Consider the following 10,871-nt stretch of genomic DNA (forward strand, 5'->3'; position numbering starts at 1 on the left):
TTAAGACTGTGAGGAATAGGGTGGATGTTTATGGCAGATAAAGCCTATTTGTCATGCTTGTCCAGAGGGACCCATTTAGCTTGGGTCCTATGCCCCTTTTAACAGCATGGGAATAGCTCCTGGGTTTAGAAGCTATCTGAGAGAAAAAGTAAAAGTTGGGGAAAGGATGGGGTGGGGAGAGAAACTAGGCTTATGATCTTTTATTCTTTTATTTTTAAACATTGTGAATACTACCTCCATTAATTCAATGGACAATATAGTTTTCTTAAACATGGTCAACCTCCTACAACCTCTTCCCCACTGCTTAGCCAAACAATGAGGGAGGTACAATAAGTTATTAGAAAAAGAAAAGAAAAAACCTGATGATTTCCCAAGAGGCATATTATCAACATTATATTTTTAGCATTAGCTTATAAGGATTTGGTTTTTTCCCTTTGGTCATGTGTTTCAAGAGTTGACAAAGTTTCACATAATAGAAGGAAATATATTAAAATTTAAATTTTAACCTAAAGTAATTGATGTTTAATACCAATTTTAACTATAAATAACTAAAAAAGGAAAAACTTTCCTCCATCCTTTAGTTTTCACTTCAAATATATATATCTGTCTTCTGCTCCTTGTGTTTTGGAGAAAACATTGTGTTGTAAGGTTGCCGTCTTTTTGAATGGGGACAAATATCAGATCTTCCTTAATATAACCTATTTCCATACAAGTCTGTGTGGAAGGAAAATCAACTTTCCAGAAATTCTCTGGTGTGCTTGGTGGAATATAGCGAAATTGGTGTGTTGAGCATGAAGCTAACTTCTTTTTTCTTTCTTTTCCTGGCATATCTGCATAATACTACTAACAAAAATATTTCATATTCTTTACATGTGTGCTCAAACAACTTTCTTCTCTCTTCTTTTTTCTGAACTACCTCAATATGAGGAAGTTTTTGGAAATTAGTCTCTCTGACCATCTTTAAAATGTGACTCCAGAAATATTTTCTGCTTGACTTTATATTGTTGATCAACTTGTATGTTTGGTTTCTTTGTGGCAGCAAACCATTCCTCCTCTTCATCTGCCATCTGGGGGAAATTATCTGCCAAACAAGATTCATATTCTTCACGTGTTGTGAAATCAAACATATCTTCCAAACTATAGTTCATTTTTTTTCTCCATTTGGATTTTTCTCTCCTTTTTGCTGTTCTTCATCTTTAGAAGCATAGTTTCACTGAACAGTATACAATTCATGTGTGCTGTCTCTCCTCCTGATCTTGACTGACTGCCATCCTTTGTATCAATTACAGTAACATCCATTTTATACCGAGAAAGGTCTGCTCCTGGATCACTGGATATTTTCAAAGAATGCATCTTGGTTGTTTTGCAGAGACTTTGTTTCAGCAATTCTATAGGGATTTAACTGAATGACTGATGCAAGTTCAAATGATTTTTGGACTGACTGGGTTTTAATTTTTATTGGCTCATGAGACCCAATGCCCTTTATGTCATCAAAAAAGATTCTTTCTCCAAACTTTCACGTGGACATGGAGGAATTTTGAAGACAGGATTTTCTTCTTTCATTGTTGGGAGCCACGGCCAGGTTGGGATGGCGCCTAGCATTTTGCCAGAGGGAGTGGTTGAGAGGTGACCCGGCGAGCCATTGAGATGATGATAATTGAGTTAAGCTATGTATAATTATTAAGATAATGACTGATTGCTGTAACTGGATGATGTTGGATTGAAACAAGCTGTGTATTCAGTTGTGTGTGTAGACCTCTGCTGTCTGGCAATGGGGCGGCTCCTGCTGCCTCAGGTGTCCGCTACTTTTGAGTTCCTGTTGAGTTCCCGTTGGTTCTCCCGGGTTTTCCAGGGAGTTCAAGAGTGTTCCGGTGGGGTTCTGGCAATAAAGTAGTTCTTGTTTGAACCTACAAGTGCCTCGTGGTGGCTCAGTTATTTTGTGCCCAGCCAGACTGCGGCATTACATCTGTAATGGTGTTTTGTTGTCTGGTGAGTATTTATTAAAGGACTGGAGGATGCAGACCTGTAATCAGGGGCTGCTGAGGAATCTTTGAGTAATATGCCCTCCTGTCCAAGGGCTTATGACCTGAGGAAGAGCCTTCTGGAATAGGCTTAAAAGCCTCATAGAGAGTCACTTGCTTTTTTAATTACTTACAGTTGAAAGCAAGACACTCACTGTTGTCAGCAAAACCATACACAAGACTACTAGGATGCCAGATGTCACATGCCATGCTGTGGGTCTAAACTTCACCCAGGGTCTAAAAATAAAAAAAAAAAAAATAGGAAAGAAATAATTGTGTTTTCTCACTTTCCAGAAATCAACAAATATAAAAACTGAGGACCATTACATCTCACAATTAAAGGGCAGCTTTCCATTTTCTAATTCTTCAATGAGATCATCATGAAATTAATAATTTTCAACTGCCTTAAGACCCCCAGTATCTTGCTCTCCAAATTTTTCCCCCAACTATTGCCTCCTTCCAAAATTGTCCAGCTTGAAATCTATGGTAGGTCACCAACATCTTAGACCATCTTTTGCCCAGAGATCTACAAATTATCAACTTTGGACAATCCTGAAACATTTCCTCACTGCTAGTAAATTTAGAGACAAAGTACACTTAGAGAAAATACAACTGTTATGCAAGTAACATGCTATGAAAATAAAATGTTGACTTCTAAAACCCACATGATCTTTAACGTTAATTTATTAACCATTCCATCAATATATATCAGTCAAGGGGAAGTAATAAAATACATTTTTCTCTTCTGAGATTAAAAAAAATGCCATTAATTTTTCCCAAGAAACATTGAATGTTCACACTGGCTTCAGCTAGACACATGAAACCTGGAAATATTTCTCTAAAAATGTGATATTGCATTGATGTTTGGGTGAAAAGTAGGAATTACTTCTTGAAGCATGAAAGTGTTGGGAAACTTCACCCAGTCAGCATTTATAAATGATTTGGAGTTCCATTAAGTTTTGTGTTTTAAAGAAACATATTATGGTGAGACTTGAATTCACAAAGTAAAGTAGGGACTTGGAAGTGTTGTGTACTAAGAAAGACAGGCACCTTTAGGGGCAAATTCCTATATTTAATCACCTTCAAAGTGTCCTTCCCTTTAGTTTCAGCCAAAACTATTTGGAGAAACTTATGAAGAACCAGCCAAGATCACTAAGGTCACAGAACCACTCCCACTTTTTTCTGTTAGGCACATAGAGTAAACTTAGCTCACTATAATATCAAATTGAGCATGCCCAAGAAGTATTTGTGTCCATGATATTTATAACCTGGAACTGGCCATACCTAGAAGCATTTTTGTCCACCATATTAACCCTTTTATTGTGCTCTACAAACTTGAGCTGCATGAACTAAAGTCTATGAACTAAATACACACAAAAATGTGTCCACTATTTTTTCTTCCTGCATTAGGATCCTGTACTGAACATGCTCAGAAATGTGCTACCCCTGAAGATGATCCTATAAGACAATGTATACTCTCCTTGGAAAAAAACTTTATGCTTCCCTTCTTTGGTGAGAACATCAATTTGGAGATAATTTCAGGGCTCTCCTTACTCACTACAGGTAATAAACCTTTCTCCATTAATTTATCTTCTGGTTGTACTCATTGGCTTTGCATTCATCCAAAAGAGAACCCAGTGCATTCAGTTACAGAGGGGAGAAATTAAGGAGATAATTTTTCCCTTGCACATTACTTGACGATCCTTCTATTGTGGCCTTATATTATTTTCTACTTTTCTATGGTCATGTATTCACATTCATTTGTCTTGAGTCTTCCTCTGCCCAAGTCATATATATTCGCTTCTCTATGATAGATGTTTCCCTCCCATGTCTCTGCAATCTTACCTGCTTATCAGTATTTTTCACTTGTCCCAGCCTCTACCTACAGTCCAGTCTCTTAAATCATATTTCTTTATGAAAATTTTCTTATGAACAACCAAGAGATATCCAAATTCCAGATATCACTTGACTTTTATCAGATTAATAATTAGTGATAGGCTATTGTTCTAATGGTGAGGAAAATTATTAACTGCTTCTAACTACTCAATCATTTAAAGTAAGAATCTCATTCAAATATTTTGTAAAAAATATTTACTGTCTTAATTTTACCTTCACTATCTCATCAATTATGTAATTATGAAGTCTTATAAGTTTTACTTCCAAATATTCTTACAACGTTTTTTCCTATAATCTATCTTATACATATGTGGGACTCAATTAGACTGAACAGAATTGAAAACTAGCATCAATAATGATTAAAAAGCATTGAAAGAAACAGAATTTATACAACCTCCATACACTTAAGTGTAATTGTTCTAATAAGTAGTGCAATTCTGTTGAAATATGGGACAATAATAATATACAAGAAATGAACAGACTATTTTAAGAGATAACCTATTCCATGTTAGTATCCTGAAAGAACTAAGGAAGGTGATAAAAAGAGAGTGTGTGAGAAATTATTTTAATGGTTTTGAGATGGGTAATCTTCTAAACCTAAACTCAAGGATTAAGATGTATTTTTTATCAAATAATTTATAGCACTATACCTTTTTTTTTTTTTTCTCTAACACAGCATTTTCCTTACCGGACATCAGATGTTCTGTTAAATTTCAGTTCTCTGAGCTGTAAATGCTGTTCTCTCAATATGACAGCATTCTGGTCTGTATTGGGCATTTGCTTCTGTTGAGATTTGGAAAATTTCAGTCCTGTACTAATGCCCTCTTGTTTATTTATTATGCATTCATTTTGCTTATTTTGGGGTATCTTCGCTTTGAAAAGGCTCAAACAGCTTCAGCTCAATCTTGATAACTTGCCTCTTTTGTTTTTTAATGTCTGCAACAGAACGTTAAAAAGAGTTAAGTATTCATTGTACACTAAACCAGTGAACAATACTTAGTTTTGAGGCATAAGTGTTTAAGTATGATGTTAAAGGGATGAAATAAGGAAAAATGCTAATCTAAATCTTTCTCTGAACTTCCTCCATCTTCCTTAGTCAAAAGAATTATATTACTCTCCATTAGTAAAGCTCTAAGATTTCTTTTCCTCTTTGAATTAGTTACAAGGTATGAAGAAGCATCCAGTTTTTTTTTCCTCCCTAGTAATGTATACAGAATTAATAAAGATGATACATAGGAATAGAAAAATATATTATTTTAATGAAAAATACAATTAAATAATTCACTTTATTTAAAATCAAGTAGGTAGGAAGGTTATCCTGAAATAATGTATTATTCAGAGGAGTCTACTATTAAAAGAATGACAACTCAGAAACTTGGGAAATTCTGTTTGTAATTCTGTTTGTAACAACTTTTCTGCTGAAACAGGCCATATCTATTTGTACACACTCGCACACACATACACCCCAGAGGCACACACATAGACTATTGAAATTAATAGTATCATTAATGCCATTAATTTTCCCAAGAAACATGGGAAAAATTCACCCAATAAAAAACATGGAAAAATAATACAAGTAATAGGGCCCATACCTATGAGGAAAAGAGTTAGGCCCCATACCTATGAGGTAAAGTTTAAATACATCACTTTTGTTGTTAATGGAAAGAATTGCCTCACAGATAACCAACAACAACAAAAAAAAAAAAAGAAAGAAAGAAAGAGGAATTCACAAAATCCAATACAAAATGGAAATGTTCCTTTAGAAATACATAAATGCAAATTAAAATAATAGAACAATATTCACCTATAAAACACTAATTTTAACAATGAACAATTTTTTTGAATTAGTAAATGATTGTGTCTAGAAAATTATTTATCACTATAATTAAAACAAAATATTCTGACTTTTCACTTTCCCCTTTAAATAATTTTCCGACACAAATAGTAAACACATGTTTGAAGTTGTGTACACATGGTTTTGGTCACTATTACTTTTTTCTAACTAATACATTGGAAAACAAAAAAATGTATAAAGACTATCAACAAAAATGATGATCTATAAGGGAGTCATGAAAAAGTTATGGTTCATCTATATCTTGGAAGAAAATCAATTACTTAACATAGCATATGTCCTTAAAATGCAAAGCAGAACAAGATTTGTAATACACTGTGTTTATTGGGTGATATGTAGGTTGAGTTTTGAAAGTTTTGCATTACTTTTTATTTCATTAAAAGTTCAGATTCATGTTAAAAGCTGTTTAAAGGTAAAATTTTGAAATTTTTAAAATATTGAACAAGCAAACAACTTTATATAAAACACTTTTCCACACTCATGGTTATTTTTTTTCCTAAAATAAAAACCAAACTGAAATTTATAAAAAAAAAAAAAAACTAAGGATTTTTTTACATTTTTTGTCAAATTGCTTTCTTTAAAGAGGTTTAAGGAGATTTCACCAACAAATATGGTAGCTATTTTAAGGGCAGGGAAGATAAGAATGTTTCAGTTTAAGTATTTGAGATAGTTAAATAAATTTTGTGTGGGGAGAAATGAAAAAATCCATTATTGTAAGAATAGATTAAAAAGTAAGCATAGTGATAGAATCAGATGAAAAATTTGTTCAAAACATAGACTTACATCATTAATTTCACATTGTATACTTGAACAAACTTTGGAGAAAGCAAAATTTTTAAATCCAAACCAAGACACAATAAAAAGAATGGAAAGATAGTACAAGTAATAGGCCACATGCCTGTGAGGAAAAGAGTTAAGGCAAAGTATAGATACAATACATCACTTTTATTGGTAATGGGAAGAAGTATCTCACAGATAAGTATTGGAAAAGATATATTTCATAGCTAATGAAAGAAATCCAAACAAAAATATCAATGATATGACATTTATCCATAAAATCAGTAAATATTTTAAACCAAATACAATTGTGTAAGTTGTACAATGTGCAGGAAAAGAAACCAGCCATCATTTGCACCTGGGTCTGTATAATATACAAATTATATTATTCACCATTCTGGAAAGAAACTTGTAAGTTTCAAAGTCTAATAATATGTGCATCTGTTTATCAAACACTTTAAAATAGTGAGAAAATGATGGGTTATTCAAAATTTTAATTTGAGAAAAGAGGCTAGATACATGGTTAAAGACTAAAAAAAAAAAAAAAATTCCAGGACAAAAGAAACAAAGAAAAGCATAGCTTGATTCAGACCTTACACTATTGCTTGCCAATGAAAAACTACTTATTTTTACAGAAACTATTTTCTCTCCAATCTATCATTTAACACATTCTGTATTGTGATCTGAATTATTATTGAATAATGACAGATATCTATAATTTATTTTTTTTCTTTTTTTAATTTCTTCTTCTTTTTTTTTTTAATTTTTTATTGTTGGTTGTTCAAAACATTACAAAGATATCTATAATTTAAAAGAAGCAAATAAGTGAAAGCACTTATACTCACCTATTGCAGAATCAATCTGAGTGCTTTGTAAGAGAATCTTATGTATGAAGCAATGTAAAATAGTCGCGCTGAATTTGTAAAATTCTATGACTAATAATCTGATGTAAAAATATCCAGGCAAGATCTTAGATTTAAAAAAAAAAAAAAAAACTAAAAATGACAGAGTAATTGTGAATCATGGTCTGTGAGAAAAAACAAAGGAAGTTCTTATAGCTTCAGATTTGTAGGTCACCTCCCCCACAATGTACATGTTAGGGAATGAAAATTTGACTGCAATAGGTTGCCAACTTTGATACTTTGCAAAATATTTCATAAATCATATATCTTCCCTGTTAATAAAAATGAGTGAGAAAATGTAAAAATTCTTGGCTGTTAAATAAGAAATACCCTTTTAAGTCAGAGGTCTTAGAAAGAAAATTCAACCAATCTGCATGCTGTATTATGGGTGACATAACAAGAATCCCACAGAATATGCACAGTAGTGTGTAGATTTGTCCAAGTAGAAGTGATTTTTTACCATTTCACTGAACTTATGATTAATAATTCTCAGTGAAAGCTTACCAGAATCCATTCATAAAGTTTGCATTTTCTATATTAGAGCATAATGTAGTATAGTACAATCTGGTATAGAATAATCAATAATTATATCATTTAAAATTTAAAAATTTGAAGGAAAATAATTTAAATAAAAAGTTCAAATTATCAAAATTAAAAAGCTGTAGTCACATAATTATCTCACATTGCTGTTTATCAAAAATGTATAATAGTTTTTTATTTCTTTAATTTTTTTAATTATACATGACAGTAGGCTCCTTTTTGATGTAATTATAAAAGCATGAAATATATCTTGTTCTTACTCAGTCACCAGTTCCTCTTCTTCCCCTCCTCTCTCCCTCTCCTATTCCCTCCCCTCTATTGATCTTTCTACCATTTACACATAGCATATCATACTTTTATAGAAACTATTTTCTCCCCCAGATGTAATTTAATAAATTCAGTGGTTACAAGCTTGTGAATATGAAAAAAAAATACCTATCTTACTCTACATTTCCAATTTGGCTTTCCTTGTATCTAATGACTCAGAACCATGGTACTCATATAAATCTCCCTAAACCTCTACCCTTATTTATGAGCCCCATAAAAGTTTAATTTTTTCTTTTTCATGTTGCCTGTATCTCCCAAGAATTCTCTCATTTCATCCATGATGACTCACAATCTCTTATTCTTCAGTGCCCCTGTGCACTATCCTTCTTGACCTGGCCCTTAGCTCTTTGCCCTCCCACCTTCAAATATCTTCTCTTCCATGCCACCCAGTCAACTAATCCTGTGGGAGGGATTTTATCTTAATCTTTGAATCTTTCATCTCTATTAAAGTCTTCATAGTATTGATATTTCAGATACTATAGTATAATGTAGTATAGCATGATTATTATGCCTTAGCCCTTGTCATAACTTTTTAAATGTTAAAACCTCAAAATGACCTCTTAAAAGTGTCCCACCTGTAGACACATCACCTCTTTGGTGTATTAATTCATTTCATTCCAACAGAAAAGTGCTATGATTTTAGTAGCTTCTCCAGCTTCTTTCCAAATCTACTGTTTTAATCGACCAGTCTGTACTTTTCTTCACAGACTGAAGCATGTCCAAATTGAGTCTATGGTGTTATTTCAAAACACTTCTACTGATACATGAAACTCCCCTGAACTTCTCTTGGTCCCACTTGTTCAGCAAAATTATATTCCTATATGAAGTCATCTTTTCTGTCAGTGCCTGAGGAGCCAAGTGCTTGCAGAATAAGTCAGATTTACTGGGACATAAATTCACTGTCAACAACACAAAATTGTGTTGACACTGAAAGGAATCCTATTACATTTCTCTGGTCATCACTCTTCCACATTCTCTGAAATTAATTTTATTGCATTCTTCACTCCTATCAAATCTATGAGGGTTCCACATCCCCCCATTATTCTCAAAAGATGATCTATAACTCAAAGAATTAAGAGTCATCAGGTTATCAGACTAAAACTGTCATAGCTACTTCCTCACATGTACATTCTTCCTAATCCCATTCTGTCCTGTTAGAAAGCTACTTTCTTCTTACTGTTTGATAAAGTTCATTTCATCTCTGATTCATTTTGTCCTGCCACCCAAGAATCATGTACTACTTGTCACATGTGTTCCCTTTGAATATTTTTTCTTAATAGTATTATCCCCATTAACTAAAAATTGCATGGGATTTCTAACCTCATCTGATCTCAAATTTCAATATACCTACTATCCTCATTTTCTAATACTCTGAAACAGAGAAAATTTCCCAAAATGTCACCTGCATTTGAGCTTACACTCACTTTTCATTCATTCCATTGTAATCTGACTCCTCTCCCTATAACCCCTATAACTCTGAGGCATCTGTACTGTTTTTTGATCCACTTAATGGACCCTCAAATTTCTCTTTTATCTGAGCTCTCAATAGTATTCAATGTTATTCATCAATCTCATCTTAAAAATTTCCCTTATTCTATACTTGTTTAGTATCTTCCTTCATTCTCAATGCTTCCATTGACCCATGTGAGCAGATGTTTATAAATGTATGTATGCTAAAAATATTTCTCCTTTAGTTTTCAGCTGATAAAGTTCCTTGTCACTTAACATCTCTTAATGCCACAAATATGCACTATTTAAGATCAATAATTCTGAAATAAAATAGAGGGTTAGAGTGTAGCTTATCTGTAGAGCTTGCGTAGCATATTAAGGTCCTAGGTTCAATTTCCAGGACTGGAAAAAAAAACAAGGAGGGGGAGTGAGAAAAAGAGGGAGGGAAATAGGGAGGGGAAAAAACAGAGAAAAAAATGATATTAACCTTTACGTATGTCCCCATATAGGTAAATGTCACCACTTGAAACTTGTTAATAAAGAACCCTAGAGGTGATCAGTTGGACTTAGTATGTCTCAATGTCTTCACCTAAACACAATCTCCCCCTTTTCTTTTTTTAAATGTCCAAATTCACTATTTACTAAAATATAATTTTGTCTTTTTTTAATTTGTTATATATGACAACAGAATGCATTACAATTCACATTACGCATATAAAGCACAATTTTTCATATCTCTGGTTGTACACAAAGTAGAGTCACACCATTCATGTCTTCATAACATGTACTTAGGCTAATGATGACCACCACATTCCACCATCTTTTCTACCCCTATGCCCCCCTCGTCCCTTCCCTCCCCTTTTCTCCTTTGTGCTATCTAGAGTTTACTTATCCTTCCATCACCCCTACTTCCACAGCATATTTTGAATCAGCATACTTAAATCAGAGAAATCATTCGGCATTTGGTTTTTTGGGATTAGCTAATTTCACTTAGCATTATATTCTCCAGCTCTATCCATTTACCTGCAAATGCCATTATTTTCTTTTCTTTTAATGCTGAATAATATTCCATTATGTATATATACCACATTTTCTTTATCCACTCAT

The 10,871-nt window shown here is 33.0% G+C and overlaps 1 pseudogene; it reads right to left on the bottom strand.

Annotated features, from left to right (window-relative positions):
- Window positions 1–589: 589 nt before the first annotated feature.
- On the bottom strand, window positions 590–1,602 carry LOC107145136 (annotated as a pseudogene).
- Window positions 1,603–10,871: the final 9,269 nt, after the last annotated feature.

The sequence above is a fragment of the Marmota marmota genome, unplaced genomic scaffold (genome assembly GCF_001458135.2).
Source record: "Marmota marmota marmota unplaced genomic scaffold, marMar, whole genome shotgun sequence".
Classification (NCBI taxonomy): domain Eukaryota; kingdom Metazoa; phylum Chordata; class Mammalia; order Rodentia; family Sciuridae; genus Marmota; species Marmota marmota.